Raw genomic sequence first — 16,900 nt, 5'->3', positions numbered from 1 at the left:
CGTGCAACTCAGCTGCTAGTCCTCCTTTCATGCAGAATCTTAAGGTCCTAGCTCATGTCCAAGGCACCAAAGCCAGCTAAAAGGCAATAATCGATGATTAAAACTTGAATTGTACTACTTCTTACTGGCTATTACATCAACTTAGAAGCTTCATCCGTGTTCTACTATGGTATTTTTAGTGTCTCGGCATACCGCAGCACGCGACATAGCTTTGCAGACGATAAGTACAACCGTTTCAGAGAGATGGGCGAACAATGTGACGATCTGGCTTTAAGTCGATTGGATAACAAATGACGAAAACGGACGGATATTTCGGGTTTTTACTACATATGAACACTTTTCACATTCTCCCGTGCAACTCGGCTGCTAGTCCTCCTTTCATGCAGAATCTTGAGGTCCTAGCTCATGTCCAAGGCACCAAAGCCAGCTAAAAAGTCAATAATCGATACCTAAAACTGGAATTGTACTACTTCTTACTGGCTATTACATCAACTTAGAAGCTTTGTATGTGTTCTACTATGGTGCTTTTAGTGTCTCCACATACCGCAGCACGCGACATAGCTTTGCAGACGATAAGTACAACCGTTTCAGAGAGAAGAGTGACCAATGTCACGATCTGGCTTTAAGTCGATTCGATAACAAATGACGATAACGAACGGATTTTTTAGGTTTTTACTACATATGAACACTTTTCACATTCTCCCGTGCAACTCGGCAGCTAGTCCACCTTTCACGCAGAATCTTAAGGTCCTAGCTCTTGTCCAAGGCACCAAAGCCAGCTAAAAAGTCAATAATCGATACCTAAAACTTGAAATTTGCTACTTCTTACTGGCTATTACATCAACTTAGAAGCTTCATCTGGGTTCTACTATGGTGCTTTTCGTGTCACCGCATACCGCAGCACGCCACATAGCTTTGCAGACTATAAGTACAACCGTTTCAGAAAGAAGAGCGGCCAATGTGACGATCTGGCTTTAAGTCGATTCCATAACAAATGACGAAAACGGACGGATTTCTCAGGTTTTTACTACATATGAACACTTTTCACATTCTCCCGTGCAACTCAGCTGCTAACCCTCCTTTCATGCAGAATCTTAAGGTCCTAGCTCATGTCCAAGGCACCAAAGCCAGCTATAAGTCAATAATCGATAATTAAAACTGGAATTGTACTAATTCTTACTGGCTATTACATCAACTTAGAAGCTTCATCCGTGTTCTACTATGGTATTTTTAGTGTCTCGGCATACCGCAGCACGCGACATAGCTTTGCAGACGATAAGTACAACCGTTTCAGAGAGAAGAGCGGCCAATGTGACGATCTGGCTTTAAGTCGATTCAATAACAAATGACAAAAACGGACGGATTTCTTAGGTTTTTACTGCATATGAACACTTTTCACATTCTCCCGTGCAACTCGGCTGCTAGTCCTCCTTTCATGCAGGATCTTAAGGTCCTAGCTCATGTCCAAGGCACCAAAGCCAGCTAAAAGTCAATAATCGATGATTAAAACTTGAATTGTACTACTTCTTACTGGCTATTACATCAACTTAGAAGCTTCATCTGTGTCCTACTATGGTGATTTTAGTGTCTCCGCATACCGCAGCACGCGACATAGCTTTGCAGACGATAAGTACAACCGATTCAGAGAGAAGAGCGGCCAATGTGACGATCTGGCTTTAAGTCGATTCGATAACAAATGACGAAAACGGACGGATTTCTCAGGTTTTTACTACACATGAACACTTTTCACATTCTCCCGTTCAACTCGGCTGCTAGTCCTCCATTCATGCACAATCATAAGGTCCTAGCTCATGTCCAAGGTACCAAAGCCAGCTAAAAAGTCAATAATCGATACCTAAAACTTGAGTTGTACTACTTCTTACTGGCTATTACATCATCTTAGAAGCTTCATCTGTGTTCTACTATGGTGCTTTTAGTGTCTCCGAATACCGCAGCACGCGACATAGCTTTGCAGACGATAAGTACAACCGATTCAGAGAGAAGAGCGGCCAATGTGACGATCTGGCTTTAAGTCGATTCGATAACAAATGACGAAAACGGACGGATTTCTCAGGTTTATACTGCATATGAACACTTTTCACATTCTCCCGTTCAACTCGGCTGCTAGTCCTCCATTCATGCGGAATCTTAAGGTCCTAGCTCATGTCCAAGGCACCAAAGCCAGCTAAAAAGTCAATAATCGATACCTAAAACTTGAATTCTACTACCTCTTACTGGCTATTACTTTAACTTAGAAGCTTCATCTGTGTTCAACTATGGTGCTTTTAGTGTCTCCGAATACCGCAGCACGCGACATAGCTTTGCAGACGATCAGTACAACCGATTCAGAGAGAAGAGCGGCCAATGTGACGATGTGGCTTTAAGTCAATTCCATAACAAATGACGAAAACGGACGGATTTCTCAGGTTTTTACTACATATGAACACTTTTCACATTCTCCCCTGCAATTCGGCTGCTAGTCCACCTTTCATGCAGAATCTTAAGGTCCTAGCTCATGTCCAAGGCACCAAAGCCAGCTAAAAGTCAATAATCGATGCCCAAATCTTGAATTGTGCTACTTCTTACTGGCTATTACATCAACTTAGAAGCTTCATCTGTGTTCTAATACGGTTATTTTAGTGTCTCCGCATACCGCAGCACGCGACATAGCTTTGCAGACGATAAGTACAACCGTTTCAGAGAGAAGAGCGGCAAATGTGACGATGTGGCTTTAAGTCAATTCCATAACAAATGACGAAAACGGACGGATTTCTCAGGTTTTTACTACATATGAACACTTTTCACATTATCCCCTGCAATTCGGCTGCTAGTCCACCTTTCATGCAGAATCTTAAGTTCCTAGCTCATGTACAAGGCACCAAAGCCAGCTAAAAAGTCAATCATCGATAGCTAAAACTAGAATTGTACTACCTCTTACTGGCTATTACCTCAACTAAGAAGCTTCATCTGTGTCCTACTATGGTGATTTTAGTGTCTCCACATACCGCAGCACGCGACATAGCTTTGCAGACGATAAGTACAACCGTTTCAGGGAGAAGAGCGGCCAATGTGACGACCGGCTTTAGGACCATACGATAACCAATGACGAAAACGTACTGATTTCTCGGGTTTTTACTACATATGAACACTTTTCACATTCTCCCGTGCAACTCGGCTACTAGTCCTCCTTTCATGCAGAATCTTAAGGTCCTAGCTCATGTCCAAGGCACCAAAGCCAGCTAAAAAGTCAATAATCGATATCTAAAATTTCAATTGTACTACTTCGTACTAGCTATTACATCAACTTAGAAGTTTCATCTGTGTTCTACCATGGTGCTTTTAGTGTCTCCACATACCGCAGCACGCGACATAGCTTAGCAGACGATAAGTACAACCGTTTCAGAGAGAAGAGTGGCCAATGTCACGATCTGGCTTTAAGTCGATTCGATAACAAATGACGAAAACGGAAGTATTTCTCAGGGTTTTACTACATATGAACACTTTTCACATTCTCCCGTGCAACTCGGCTGCTACTCCTCCTTTAATGCAGAATGTTAAGGTCCTAGCTCATGTCCAAGGCACCAAAGCCAGCTAAAAAGTCAATAATCGATACCTAAAACTTGAATTGTACTACCTCTTACTGGCTATTACTTTAACTTAGAAGCTTCATCTGTGTTCTACTATGGTGCTTTTAGTGTCTCCGAATACCGCAGCACGCGACATAGCTTTGCAGACGATACGTACAACCGATTCAGAGAGAAGAGCGGCCAATGTGACGATCTGGCTTTAAGTCAATTCCATAACAAATGACGAAAACGTAAGGATTTCTCAGTTTAATACTACACATTAACACTTTTCACATTCTCCCCTGCAATTCGGCTGCTAGTCCTCCTTTCATGCAGAATCTTAAGGTCCTAGCTCATGTCCAAGGCACCAAAGCCAGCTAAAAAGTCAATAATCGATACCTAAAACTTGAATTGTACTACTTCTTACTGGCTATTACATCAACTAAGAAGCTTCATCTGTGTCCTACTATGGTGATTTTAGTGTCTCCACATACCGCAGCACGCGACATAGCTTTCCAGACGATCAGTACAACCGTTTCAGAGAGAAGAGCGGCCAATGTGACGATATAGCTTGAAGTCGATTCGATAACAAATGACGATAACGAACGGATTTCTCAGGTTTTTACTACATATGAATACTTTTCACATTCTCCCGTGCATCTCGGCTGCTAGTCCTCCTTACATGGAGAATCTTAAGGTCCTAGCTCACGTCCAAGGCACCAAAGCCAGCCAAAAAGTCAATAATCGATACCTAAAACTTGAATTGTACTACTTCTTACTGGCTATTACATCATCTTAGAAGCTTCATCTGTGTTCTACTAAGGTGCTTTTAGTGTCTCCGAACACCGCAGCACGCGACATAGCTTTGCAGACGATAAGTACAACCGATTCAGAGAGAAGAGCGGCCAATGTGACGATCTGGCTTTAAGTCAATTCCATAACATATGACGAAAACGGACGGATTTCTCAGGTTTTTACAACATATGAATACTTTTCACATTCTCCCGTGCATCTCGGCTGCTAGCCCTCCATTCATGCACAATCTTAAGGTCCTAGCTCATGTCCAAGGCACCAAAGCCAGCTAAAAAGTCAATAATCGATACCTAAAACTTGAATTGTACTACCTGTTACTGGCTATTACTTTAACTTAGAAGCTTCATCTGTGTTCTACTATGGTGCTTTTAGTGTCTCCGAATACCGCAGCACGCGACATAGCTTTGCAGACGATAAGTACAACCGATTCAGAGAGAAGAGCGGCCAATGTGACGATCTGGCTTTAAGTCAATTCCATAACAAATGACGAAAACGGACGGATTTCTCAGTTTAATACTACACATTAACACTTTTCACATTCTCCCCTGCAATTCGGCTGCTAGTCCTCCTTTCATGCAGAATCTTAAGGTCCTAGCTCATGACCAAGGCACCAAAGCCAGCTAAAAAGTCAATAATCGATACCTAAAACTTGAATTGTACTACTTCTTACTGGCTATTACATCAACTAAGAAGCTTCATCTGTGTCCTACTATGGTGATTTTAGTGTCTCCACATACCGCAGCACGCGACATAGCTTTCCAGATGATCAGTACAACCGTTTCAGAGAGAAGAGCGGCCAATGTGACGATATGGCTTGAAGTCGATTCGATAACAAATGACGATAACGAACGGATTTCTCAAGTTTTTACTACATATGAATACTTTTCACATTCTCCCGTGCATCTCGGCTGCTAGTCCTCCTTACATGGAGAATCTTAAGGTCCTAGCTCACGTCCAAGGCACCAAAGCCAGCCAAAAAGTCAATAATCGATACCTAAAACTTGAATTGTACTACTTCTTACCGGCTATTACATCAACTTAGAAGCTTCATCTGTGTTCTACTAAGGTGCTTTTAGTGTCTCCGAACACCGCAGCACGCGACATAGCTTTGCAGACGATAAGTACAACCGATTCAGAGAGAAGAGCGGCCAATGTGACGATCTGGCTTTAAGTCAATTCCATAACAAATGACGAAAACGGACGGATTTCTCAGGTTTTTACTACCTATGAACACCTTCCACATTCTCCCCTGCAAGTCGGCTGGTAGTCCTCCTTTCATGCAGAATCGTAAGGTCCTAGCTCATGTCCAAGGCACCAAAGCCAGCTAAAAGTTAATAATCGATGCCCAAATCTTGAATTGTACTACCTCTTACTGGCTATTACATCAACTTAGAAGCTTCATCTGTGTTCTACTATGGTTATTTAAGTGTCTCCGCATACCGCAGCACGCGACATAGCTTTGCAGACGATAAGTACAACCGTTTCAGAGAGCAGAGCGGCCAATGTAACGATCCGGCTTTGAGCCGATTCGATAACAAATGACGAAAATGGACGGAATTCTCAGGTTTTTACTACATATGAAAACTTTTCACATCCTCCCGTGCAGTTCGGCTGCTAGTCCTCCTTTCATGCAGAATCTTAAGGTCCTAGCTCATGTCCAAGGCACCGAAGCCAGCTAAAAATTCAATAATCGATACCTAAAACTTGAGTTGTACTACTTCTTACTGGCTATTACATCAACTTAGAAGCTTCATCTGTGGTCTACTATGGTGCTTTTAGTGTCTCCACATACCGCAGCACTCGACATAGCTTTGCAGACGATAAGTAGAACCGTTTCAGAGAGAAGAGCGGCCAATGTGACGATCTGGCTTTAAGACGATTCGATAACCAATGACGAAAACGTACGGATTTCTCGGGTTTTTACTACATATGAACACTTTTCACATTCTCCCGTGCAATTCGGCTGCTAGTCCCCCTTTCATGCAGAATCTTAAAGTCCTAGCTCATGTCCAAGGCACCAAAGCCAGCTAAAATGTCAATAATCGATATCTAAAATTTCAATTGTACTACTTCTTACTAGCTATTACATCAACTTAGAAGCTTCATCTGTGTTCTGCTATGCTGCTTTTAGTGTCTCCGCATACTGCAGCACGCGACATAGCTTTGCAGACGATAAGTGCAACCGTTTCAGAGAGAAAAGCTCCCAATGTGACGATCAGGCTTTAAGTCGATTCGATAACAAACGACGAAAACGGACGGATTTCTCAGGTTTTTACTACATATGAACACTTTTCACATTCTCCCGTGCAACTAGGCTGCTACACCTCCTTACATGCAGAATCTTAAGGTCCTAGCTCATGTCCAAGGCACCAAAGCCAGCTAAAAAGTCAATAATCGATATCTAAAATTCCAATTGTACTACTTCATACTAGCTATTACATCAACTTAGAAGCTTCATCTGTGTTCTACTATGGTGCTTTTAGTGTCTCCACATACCGCAGCACGCGACATAGCTTTGCAGACGATAAGTACAACCGTTTCAGAGAGAAGAGCAGCCAATGTGACGATCTGGCATTAAGACGAATCGATAACCAATGACGAAAACGTTCGGATTTCTCAGGTTTTTACTACATACGAACACTTTTCACATTCTCCCGTACAACTCGGCTGCTAGTCCTTCTTTCATGCAGAATCTTAAGGTCCTAGCTCATGTCCAAGGCACCAAAGCCAGCTACAAAGTCAATAATCGATACCTAAAACTTGAATTGTACTACATCTTACTGGCTATTACATTAACTTAGAAGCTTCATCTGTGTTCTACTATGGTGCTTTTAGTGTCTCTGCATACCGCAGCACGCGACATAGCTTTGCAGACTATAAGTACAACCGTTTCAGAGTGAAGAGCGGCAAATGTGACGATCTGGCTTTAAATCGATTCGATAACAACTGACGAAAACAGACGTATTTCTCAGGTTTTTATTACATATGAACACTTTTCACATTCTCCCGTGCAACTCGGCTGCTAGTCCTCCTTTCATGCAGAATCTTAAGGTCGTAGCTCATGTCCAAGGCACCACAGCCAGCTAAAAAGTCAATAATCGATAAGTAAAACTTGAATTGTACTACTTCTTACTGGCTATTACATCAAATTAGAAGCTTCATCTGTGTTCTACAATGGTGCTTTTAGTGTCTCCACAAACCGCAGCACACGACATAGCTTTCAGACGATAAGTACAACCGTTTCAGAGAGAAGAGCTGCCAATGTGACGATCTGGCTTTAAGTCGATTCGATAATTAATGACGAAAACGGACGGGTTTCTCAGGTTTTTACTACATATGAACACTTTTCACATTCTCCCGTGCAACTCGGCTGCAAGTCCTCCTTTCATGCAGATTCTCAAGGTCCTAGCTCATGTCCAAGGCACCAAAGCCAGCTAAAAAGTCAATAATCGTTATATAAAATTTAAATTGTACTACTTCTTACTAGCTATTACATCAACTTAGAAGCTTCATCTGTGTTCTACTATGGTGCTTTTAGTGTCTCCACATACCGCAGCACGCGACATAGCTTTGCAGACGATAAGTACAACCGTTTCAGAGAGAAGAGCGGCCATTGTGACGATCTGGCTTTAAGTCGATTCGATAACAAATGACGAAAACGGACGGATTTCTCAGGTTTTTACTACATATGAACACTTTTCACATTCTCCCGTGCAACTCGGCTGCTAGTCCTGCTTTCATGCAGAATCTTAAGGTCCTAGCTCATGTCCAAGGCACCAAAGCCAGCTAAAAAGTCAATAATCGATGCCCAAATCTTGAATTGTACTACTTCTTACTGGCCATTACATCAACTTAGAAGCTTCATCTGTGTTCTACTATGGTTATTTTAGTGTCTCCGCATACAGCAGCACGCGACATAGCTTTGCAGACGATAAGTACAACCGTTTCAGAGCGAAGAGCGGCCAATGTGACGATCCGGCTTTAAGTCGATTAGATTACAAATGACGAAAATGGACGGATTTCTCAGGTTTTTACTACATATGAAAACTTTTCACATCCTCCCGTGCAGCTCGGCTGCTAGTCCTCCTTTCATGCAGAATCTTAAGGTCCTAGCTCATGTCCAAGGCACCAAAGCCAGCTAAAAAGTCAATAATCGATACCTAAAACTTGAGTTGTACTACTTCTTACTGGCTATTACATCAACTTAGAAGCTTCATCTGTGTTCCACTATGGTGCATTTAGTGTCTCCACATACCGCAGCACGAGACATAGCTTTGCAGACGATAAGTACAACTGTTTCAGAGAGAAGAGCGGCCAATGTCACGATCTGGCTTTAAGCCGATTCGATAACAAATGACGAAAATGGACGGAATTCTCAGGTTTTTACTACATATGAAAACTTTTCACATCCTCCCGTGCAGCTCGGCTGCTAGTCCTCCTTTCATGCAGAATCTTAAGGTCCTAGCTCATGTCCAAGGCACCAAAGCCAGCTAAAAGTTAATAATCGATGCCCAAATCTTGAATTGTACTACCTCTTACTGGCTATTACATCAACTTAGAAGCTTCATCTGTGTTCTACTATGGTTATTTAAGTGTCTCCGCATACCGCAGCACGCGACATAGCTTTGCAGACGATAAGTACAACCGTTTCAGAGAGCAGAGCGGCCAATGTAACGATCCGGCTTTAAGCCGATTCGATAACAAATGACGAAAATGGACGGAATTCCCAGGTTTTTACTACATATGAAAACTTTTCACATCCTCCCGTGCAGCTCGGCTGCTAGTCCTCCTTTCATGCAGAATCTTAAGGTCCTAGCTCATGTCCAAGGCACCGAAGCCAGCTAAAAATTCAATAATCGATACCTAAAACTTGAGTTGTACTACTTCTTACTGGCTATTACATCAACTTAGAAGCTTCATCTGTGGTCTACTATGGTGCTTTTAGTGTCTCCACATACCGCAGCACTCGACATAGCTTTGCAGACGATAAGTAGAACAGTTTCAGAGAGAAGAGCGGCCAATGTGACGATCTGGCTTTAAGACGATTCGATAACCAATGACGAAAACGTACGGATTTCTCGGGTTTTTACTACATATGAACACTTTTCACATTCTCCCGTGCAATTCGGCTGCTAGTCCTCCTTTCATGCAGAATCTTAAAGTCCTAGCTCATGTCCAAGGCACCAAAGCCAGCTAAAATGTCAATAATCGATATCTAAAATTTCAATTGTACTACTTCTTACTAGCTATTACATCAACTTAGAAGCTTCATCTGTGTTCTACTATGCTGCTTTTAGTGTCTCCGCATACTGCAGCACGCGACATAGCTTTGCAGACGATAAGTGCAACCGTTTCAGAGAGAAAAGCGACCAATGTGACGATCAGGCTTTAAGTCGATTCGATAACAAACGACGAAAACGGACGGATTTCTCAGGTTTTTACTACATATGAACACTTTTCACATTCTCCCGTGCAACTAGGCTGCTACTCCTCCTTACATGCAGAATCTTAAGGTCCTAGCTCATGTCCAAGGCACCAAAGCCAGCTAAAAAGTCAATAATCGATATCTAAAATTCCAATTGTACTACTTCATACTAGCTATTACATCAACTTAGAAGCTTCATCTGTGTTCTACTATGGTGCTTTTAGTGTCTCCACATACCGCAGCACGCGACATAGCTTTGCAGACGATAAGTACAACCGTTTCAGAGAGAAGAGCAGCCAATGTGACGATCTGGCATTAAGACGAATCGATAACCAATGAGGAAAACGTTCGGATTTCTCAGGTTTTTACTACATACGAACACTTTTCACATTCTCCCGTACAACTCGGCTGCTAGTCCTTCTTTCATGCAGAATCTTAAGGTCCTAGCTCATGTCCAAGGCACCAAAGCCAGCTACAAAGTCAATAATCGATACCTAAAACTTGAATTGTACTACATCTTACTGGCTATTACATTAACTTAGAAGCTTCATCTGTGTTCTACTATGGTGCTTTTAGTGTCTCTGCATACCGCAGCACGCGACATAGCTTTGCAGACTATAAGTACAACCGTTTCAGAGTGAAGAGCGGCAAATGTGACGATCGGGCTTTAAATCGATTCGATAACAACTGACGAAAACAGACGTATTTCTCAGGTTTTTATTACATATGAACACTTTTCACATTCTCCCGTGCAAATCGGCTGCTAGTCCTCCTTTCATGCAGAATCTTAAGGTCGTAGCTCATGTCCAAGGCACCACAGCCAGCTAAAAAGTCAATAATCGATAAGTAAAACTTGAATTGTACTACTTCTTACTGGCTATTACATCAAATTAGAAGCTTCATCTGTGTTTTACAATGGTGCTTTTAGTGTCTCCACAAACCGCAGCACACGACATAGCTTTCAGACGATAAGTACAACCGTTTCAGAGAGAAGAGCTGCCAATGTGACGATCTGGCTTTAAGTCGATTCGATAATTAATGACGAAAACGGACGGGTTTCTCAGGTTTTTACTACATATGAACACTTTTCACATTCTCCCGTGCAACTCGGCTGCAAGTCCTCCTTTCATGCAGATTCTCAAGGTCCTAGCTCATGTCCAAGGCACCAAAGCCAGCTAAAAAGTCAATAATCGTTATATAAAATTTAAATTGTACTACTTCTTACTAGCTATTACATCAACTTAGAAGCTTCATCTGTGTTCTACTATGGTGCTTTTAGTGTCTCCACATACCGCAGCACGCGACATAGCTTTGCAGACGATAAGTACAACCGTTTCAGAGAGAAGAGCGGCCAATGTGACGATCTGGCTTTAAGTCGATTCGATAACAAATGACGAAAACGGACGGATTTCTCAGGTTTTTACTACATATGAACACTTTTCACATTCTCCCGTGCAACTCGGCTGCTAGTCCTGCTTTCATGCAGAATCTTAAGGTCCTAGCTCATGTCCAAGGCACCAAAGCCAGCTAAAAAGTCAATAATCGATGCCCAAATCTTGAATTGTACTACTTCTTACTGGCCATTACATCAACTTAGAAGCTTCATCTGTGTTCTACTATGGTTATTTTAGTGTCTCCGCATACAGCAGCACGCGACATAGCTTTGCAGACGATAAGTACAACTGTTTCAGAGAGAAGAGCGGCCAATGTCACGATCTGGCTTTAGGTCGATTCGATAACAAATGACGAAAACGGAAGGATTTCTCAGGTTTTTACTACATATAAACACTTTTCATATTCTCCCAGGCAAGTCAGCTGCTAGTCCTCCTTTCGTGCAGAATCTTAAGGTCCTAGCTCATGTCCAAGGCACCAAGGCCAGCTAAAAAGTCAATAATCGATACCTAAAACTTGAATTGTACTACCTCTTACTGGCTATTACATCAACTTAGAAGCTTCATCTGTGTTCTACTATGGTGCTTTTAGTGTCTCCACATACCGCAGCACTCGACCTAGCTTTGCAGACGATAAGTACAACCGTTTCAGAGAGAAGAGCGGCCAATGTGACGACCTGGCTTTAAGACGATTCGATAACCAATGACGAAAACGTACGGATTTCTTGGGTTTTTACTACATATGAACACTTTTCACATTCTCCCGTGCAACTCGGCTGCTAGTCCTCATTTCATGCAGAATCTTAAGGTCCTAGCTCATGTCCAAGGCACCAAAGCCAGCTAAAAAGTCATTAATCGATATCTTAAATTTCAATTGTACTACTTCTTACTAGCTATTACATCAACTTAGAAGCTTCATCTGTGTTCTACTATGCTGCTTTTAGTGTCTCCGCATACTGCAGCACGCGACAAAGCTTTGCAGACGATAAGTGCAACCGTTTCAGAGAGAAGGGCGCCCAATGTGACGATCAGGCTTTAAGTCGATTCGATAACAAACGACGAAAACGGACGGATTTCTCAGGTTTTTACTACATATGAACACTTTTCACATTCTCCCGTGCAACTCAGCTGCTAGCCCTCCTTTCATGCAGAATCTTAAGGTCCTAGCTCATGTGCAAGGCTCCAAAGCCACGTAAAAAGTCAATAATCGATACCTAAAACTTGAGTTGTACTACTTCTTACTGGCTATTACATCAACATAGAAGCTTCATCTGTGTTCCACTATGGTTCTTTTAGTGTCTCCACGTACCGCAGCACGAGTTATAGCTCTGCAGACGATAAGTACAACCGTTTCAGAGAGAAGAGCGGCCAATGTCACGATCTGGCTTTAGGTCGATTCGATAACAAATGACGAAAACGGAAGGATTTCTCAGGTATTTACTTCATATGAAGACATTTCATATTCTCCCAGGCAAGTCAGCTGCTAGTCCTCCTTTCATGCAGAATCTTAAGGTCCTAGCTCATGTCCAAGGCACGAAAGCCGGATAAAAAGTCAATAATCGATACCTAAAACTTGAATTGTACTACCTCTCACTGGCTATTACATCACCTTACAAGCTTCATCTGTGTTCTACTATGGTGCTTTTAGTGTCTCCACACACCGCAGCACTCGACATAGCTTTGCAGACGATAAGTACAACCGTTTCAGAGAGAAGAGCGGCCAATGTGACGATCTGGCTTTAAGACGATTCGATAACCAATGACGAAAACGTACATATTTCTCGGGTTTTTACTACATATGAACACTTTTCACATTCTCCCGTGCAACTCGGCTGCTAGTCCTCCTTTCATGCAGAATCTTAAGGTCGTAGCTCATGTCCAAGGCACCAAAGCCAGCTAAAAAGTCCATAATCGATATCTAAAATTTCAATTGTACTACTTCTTACTAGCTATTACATCAACTTAGAAGCTTCATCTGTGTTCTACTATGCTGCTTTTAGTGTCTCCGCATACTGCAGCAGGCGACATAGCTTTGCAGACGATAAGTGCAACCGTTTCAGAGAGAAGAGCGCCCAATGTGACGATCAGGCTTTAAGTCGATTTGATATAAAACGACGAAAACGGACGGATTTCTCAGGTTTTTACTACATATGAACACTTTTCACATTCTCCCGTGCAACTCGGCTGCTAGTCCTGCTTTCATGCAGAATCTTAAGGTCCTAGCTCATGTCCAAGGCACCAAAGCCAGCTAAAAATTCAATAATCTATATCTAAAATTTCAATTGTACTACTTCTTACTAGCTATTAAATCAACTTAGAAGCTTCATTTGTGTTCTACTATGGTGCTTTTAGTGTCTCCGCATACCGCAGCACGCGACATAGCTTTCAGACGATAAGTACAGCCGTTTCAGAGAGAAGAGCGGCCAATGTGACGATATGGCTTTAAGTCGATTCGATAACAAATGACGAAAACGGTCGGATTTCTCAGGTTTTTACTACGTATGAACACTTTTCACATTCTCCCGTGCAACTCGGCTGCTAGTCCTCCTTTCATGCAGATTCTTAAGGTCCTAGCTCATGTCCAAGGCACCAAAGTCAGCTAAAAAGTCAATAATCGATACCTAAAACTTGAATTGTACTAATTGTTACTGGCTATTACATCATCTTAGAAGCTTCATCTGTGTTCTACTATGGTTCCTTTAGTGTCTCCGTATACCGCAGCACGCGACATAGCTTTCAGACGATAAGTACAACCGTTTCGGAGAGAAGAGCGGCCAATGTGACGATCTGGCTTTAAGTCGATTCGATAACAAATGACCAAACCGATGGACTTCTCAGGTTTTTACTACATATGAACACCTTTCACATTCTCCCGTGCAACTCGGCTGCTAGTCCTCCTTTCATGCAGAATCTTAAGGTCCTAGCTCATGTCCAAGGCACCATAGCCAGCTAACAAGTCAATAATCGATATCTAAAATTCCAATTGTACTACTTCTTACTAGCTATTACATCAACTTAGAAACTTCATCTGTGTTCTACTATGGTGCTTTTAGTGTCTCCGCATACCGCAGCACGCGACATAGCTTTGCAGACGATAAGTACAACCGTTTCAGAGAGAAGAGCGGCCAATGTCACGATCCGATTCAAGTCGATTCGATTACATATTACGTAAATGGACGGATTTCTCAGTGTTTCACTACATATGAAAACTTTTCACATCCTCCCGTGCAACTCGGCTGCTAGTCCTCCTTTCATGCAGAATCTTAAGGTACTAGCTCATGTCCAAGGCACCAAATCCAGTTAAAAAGTCAATAATCCATACCTAAAACTTGAATTGTTCTACCTCTTACTAGCTATTACATCAACTTAGAAGCTTCATCTGTGTTCTACTATGGTGCTTTTAGTGTCTCCACATACCGCGGCACGCGACATAGCTTTGCAGACGATAAGTACAACCGTTTCAGAGAGAAGAGCGGCCAATGTGACGATCTGGCTTTAAGACAAATCGATAACCAATGTCGAAAACGTTTGGATTTCTCAGGTTTTTACTACATATGAACACTTTTCACATTCTCCCGTACAACTCGGCTGCTAGTCCTTCTTTCATGCAGAATCTTATGGTCCTAGCTCATGTCCAAGGCACCAAAGCCTGCTACAAAGTCAATAATCGATACCTAAAACTTGAATTTTACTACTTCTTACTGGCTATTACATCAACTTAGAAGCTTCATCTGTGTTCTACTATGGTGCATTTAGTGTCTCTGCATACCGCAGCACGCGACATAGCTTTGCAGGCGATAAGTACAACCGTTTCAGAGAGGAGAGCGGCCAATGTGACGATCTGGCTTTAAGTCGATTCGTTAACAAATGACGAAAACGGATGGATTTCTCAGGTTTTTACTACATATGTACACTTTTCACATTCTCCCGTGCAACTCGGCTGCTAGTCCTCCTTTCATGCAGAATCTTAAGGTCCTAGCTCACGTCCAATGCACCAAAGCCAGCTAAAAAGTCAGTAATCGATACCTAAAATTTGAATAGTACTACTTCTTACTGTCTATTACATCATCTTAGAAGTTTCATCTGTGTTCTACTATGGTGCTTTTAGTGTCTCCGCATACCGCAGCACGCGACATAGCTTTTCAGACGATAAGTACATCCGTTTCAGAGAGAAGAGCGGCCAATGTGACGATCTGGCATTAAGTTGATTCGATAACAAATGACGAAAACGGACGAATTTCTCAGGTTTTTACTACATATGAACACTTTTCACATTCTCCCGTGCAATTCTGCTGCTAGTCCTCCTTTCATGCAGAATCTTAAGGTCCTAGCTCTTGTCCAAGGCACCAAAGCCAGCTAAAAAGTCAATAATCGATACCTAAAACTTGAGTTGTACTAACTCTTACTGGCTATTACATCATCTTAGAAGCTTCATCTGTGTTCTACTATGGTGCTTTTAGTGTCTCCGCATACCGCAGCACGCGACATAGCTTTCAGACGATAAGTACAACCGTTTCATATAGAAGAGCGGCCAATGTTATGATCTGGCTTTAAGTCGATTCGATAACAAATGACGAAAACGGACGGATTTCTCAGGTTTTTACTACATATGAACACTTTTCACATTCTCCCGTGCAACTCGGCTGCTAGTCCTCCTTTCATGCAGAATCTTAAGGTCCTAGCTCATGTCCAAGGCAACAAAGATAGCTAAAAAGTCAATAATCGATACCTAAAACTTGAGTTGTACTAAGTCTTACTGGCTATTACATCATCTTAGAAGCTTCATCTGTGTTCTACTATGGTGCTTTTAGTGTCTCCCCATAGCGCAGCACGCGACATAGCTTTCAGACGATAAGTACTACCGTTTCATATAGAAGAGCGGCCAGTGTGATGATCTGGCTTTAAGTCGATTCGATATCAAATGACGAAAACGGACGGATTTCTCAGGTTTTTACTACATATGAACACTTTTCACATTCTCCCGTGCAACTCGGCTGCTAGTCCTCCTTTCATGCAGAATCTTATCGTCCTAGGTCATGTCCAAGGCACCAAAGCCAGCTAAAAAGTCAATAAACGATAAATAAAACTTGAGTTGTACTACTTCTTACTGGCTATTACATCAACTTAGAAGCTTCATCTGTGTTCTGCTATGGTGCTTTTAGAGTCTCCACATACCGCAGCACTGCGACATAGCTTTGCAGACGATAAGTACAACCGTTTCAGAGAGAAGAGCGGCAAATGTGACGATCTGGCTTTAAGTCGATTCGATAACAAATGACGAAAACGGACGAATTTCACAGGTTTTTACTACATATGAACACTTTTCACATTCTCCCGTACAACTCGGCTGCTAGTCCTCCTTTCATGCAGAATCTTAAGGTCCTAGCTCATGTCCAAGGCACCAAAGTCAGCTAAAAAGTCAATAATCGATATCTAAAATTTCAATTGTACTACCTCTTACTAGCTATGACATCAACATAGAAGCTTCATCTGTGTTCTAGTATGGTGCTTTTAGTGTCTCCACATACCGCAGCACGCGACATAGCTTTGCAGACGATATGTACAACCGTTTCAGAGAGAAGAGATGCCAATGTGACGATCTGGCTTTAAGTCGATTCGATAACAAATGACGAAAACGGACGGATTTCTCAGGTTTTTACTACATATGAACACTTTTCACATTCTCCCGTGCAATTCGGCTGCTA

The sequence above is a fragment of the Schistocerca gregaria genome, chromosome 9, assembly GCF_023897955.1.
Source record: "Schistocerca gregaria isolate iqSchGreg1 chromosome 9, iqSchGreg1.2, whole genome shotgun sequence".
In the NCBI taxonomy this organism is placed as follows: domain Eukaryota; kingdom Metazoa; phylum Arthropoda; class Insecta; order Orthoptera; family Acrididae; genus Schistocerca; species Schistocerca gregaria.
The sequence above is the reverse complement of the archived record's forward strand: the minus strand, read 5'-3'. Positions refer to the sequence as shown.